Genomic DNA, 3,014 nt, shown 5'->3' on the forward strand with positions numbered 1-3,014 from the left:
CGCGCAGCTCAGTAAGTGCGGCCGGCTCAGCACGTGGCCTCCTCCCGGCCATGAACCCTGTCGCTGGCGGTTCCGATCAAGCTAAATCGCCTTATTAAATTATATATATATGTATAAACCCAAACTTGTTGCCTTTAAGTCGATTCCAACTCACAGCGACCATATAGGACAGAGTAGAGCTGCCCCATAGGGTTTCCAAGGAGCGCCTGGTGGCTTCGAGCTAGCAGACTTTTTGGTTAGCAGCCTAGCTCTTAACCACTACACCACCAGGGTTTCCTAAGACAATGTAATAGTTGGTCCCTGGAAACCCTATGGACAGTTCTACTCTATCCTATAGGTTGCTGAGTCAGAAGCGACTGGATGGCAACGGGTTTCTTTTTTTTTTTTTTAATTATACGAATCCGTAAATAAGGACAGTCACTCTTTACTCCGGTTTCACACCCCAGATAAGACTGTCAAGCTTCGGGAAACTCTTTCTGCCAACCCTACCGGAAACGGAAATGGCCTCTCCCTTGCCAGCGCACACGTTGGGTTGCATCACCCACCTCACAGAAGACTTTCCTTGGAGCTGCCATCAGTGTTGCCTGCACGAATGTCCAACAGGTAGGTCTGCGATTAATCCTGAAACTTTGCATCGTGTTGCCTAGTAAGCCGACCAGCGCTGAGAGAAGTCCACCCAGCGAGGCCCCTGACGCACCGGTCACCCCCCTCCCCTAGGCTTGGGCCCTGTCTGTCTTCCGGCCTTCGTTCCCACCCCTCGCTAGAGCGCGTGCGTGCTGTCAGGTGGCAGCGGGCGACTTCCTTCCTCCCTGTGCAAGATGGCGGGAGGCCAGGGTGCAGTGACTCGGGGGGCAGGTACGCCTTTCTCGCCAGGATCTCGCCACTTTGGATGTTACCAGGTTGACACCACTTTACAGGAAGTCATCAGTAGACAAGCCACAATTAATGTAGGTACAATTGATCAGGTAGCTCATGGGAAACCTCCAGTAGTAAAGGCTATTTCTGGAGTTTACACTGTCAGTTTCAAAAATGAACGAGAAAGAAGTATTAGAGCCATGCTTGGACGTTTTACTGCTAAGATTTATAAATTTGATGATCTAAGTTGTCTTCGCCTGGAATATTATAGACCCTGTGGAAGTAGTACGTCGGATGAGTTTCCTACAGACATTCCAGGGACCAAAGGGAACTTAAAATTAGTCAGACATATTTCTTTTGTTGACTGTCCTGCCACGATGTTTTGATGGTTACTATGCTGAATGGTCTGGCAGCGATGGATGCAGCTCTCTGTTGATAGCTAGAAATGAATCTTGTTCTCAGCCTCAGACTTCTGAACACCTGGCTGCTATAGAAATGATGAAACTGAAGCATATTTTGATTCTACAAAATAATTTGATTTGGTAAAAGAAAGTCAGGCTAAAGAACAGTATGAACAGATCCTTGAGTTTGTACAAGGTGCAGCAGCCCAAGGAGCTCCTATTACTCCAGTTTCTGCTCAGCTGAAGTAGAATGTTGAAGTTGTCTATGAGTAACAGTGAAAGGAATGCTGCTACCTCCAAGAGATTTTACTTCAGAACCCCGACTTATTGTTATTAGGTCCTCTGATGTCAACGAGCCTGACTGTGAGGTTGATGACCTTAAGGAGGGTGTTTCTGGTAGTAGTATTGGTAAAAAAAACTGTTGCGGTGGAGTTGATTCCGACTCATTAGGGACCCTATAGAACAGAGTAGAACTGCCCCATAGGGTTTCCAAGGAGCGACTGGTGGATTCCAACTGCCAACCTCCTGGTTAGCAACCAAACTCTCAACCACTAGCCTCCAGGGTTTCTGTATTCTAAAAAAAGTATTAAAGGTGGGCCAGGAAATACAGTACAGACCTGGTATACTTTCCAAAGATAGTGAAGGAGAACTCATGTATAATCCAACCTTTTCCAAAATCTTGTCACTTTTTGTAGAACATAGTGGTCTTCAGCATGCTGCTCCAGGGTGTCTTACTGGCATTGGAACAGAACTTGACCCCACTTTGTGCCAGGCTGACAGAATGGTGGGACAGGTACTTGGTGCAGTTGGAGCTTTACCTGAGATCTTCACAAAATTGGGAATTTCCTATTTCCTACTTTGACGGCTTCTAGGTGTATACACTGATGGAGACGAGAAAGCAAAAGGTGCAAAAGCTGTCTAAGAATGAAGTGCTCACGGTGAACGTAGAATCCCTGTCAACACGGCAAAGAATTAGTGCAGTGAAGGCTGATTTGGGCAGAATCATTTTGACTAATCTTGTGTGCACAGAAGTAGGAGAGAAAAAATTGCCCTTAGCCGAAGAGTTGAGAAACATTGGCGTTTAATTGGTTGGGCTCAGAAAAGAAGAGTGACAAGGCAACAGTTGATGATGACTGAAGAATCCCAGTTAAGTAATACATTTGGATGAAATTGAAATTTCCTTTAACAACCTAGGCGTATGTTTTCAAAGCAGTACTAGGGAACTAATTTCACAGTAGTAGCTGTAAGGTTATTTTCATTTTTTGGTGATGAAAATTTAACCTCTAAAAAAAAAAAATTTTTTTTTTTTTACTAAAATAGGGTGTACGGTAAATGTGAAAATTAGCATAACGTTGGATTTACTCTACATTTTCACAGAAATTAATCATTCCCAAATAATGTTTAATTTATACATCAGTGCAGGTTTGAATCAAATTGTTTCCTACCACCAGCCTTTGCTGTAGCACACATGCCACTGAACCTGTTTGAAATAAAGTTTTTCTTATTTAAAAAAAGGAAAAAAGAATCACCTGCAGATCTTGTTAAAATGTAGATTCTGATTCAGTATATCTGGAGTGGAAATGCAAATTCTCAGTAGGGGTTTGAACCTGAACAAACCAGTTCGAAGCTCTGGTCAAAATGGGGATTGCATTTCCTGAGAATGAACTTAATTGTTGACACATTTCACTTTGTAATGGTGAAAATTTCATGAAGGAGTGAATCCTAGTGACAAGACTTACCCTTCAAGGTGCCTGGAAA

General features: G+C 43.7%; 1 pseudogene; it reads left to right on the forward strand.

Moving 5' to 3' along the window:
- The first annotated feature begins 818 nt into the window (after positions 1–818).
- LOC100674550 (eukaryotic translation initiation factor 2 subunit 3, X-linked-like) lies at positions 819–2,498 on the forward strand (annotated as a pseudogene).
- The last annotated feature ends 516 nt before the right edge of the window (positions 2,499–3,014 follow it).

Source organism: Loxodonta africana, chromosome 1 (genome assembly GCF_030014295.1).
Source record: "Loxodonta africana isolate mLoxAfr1 chromosome 1, mLoxAfr1.hap2, whole genome shotgun sequence".
NCBI lineage: Eukaryota > Metazoa > Chordata > Mammalia > Proboscidea > Elephantidae > Loxodonta > Loxodonta africana.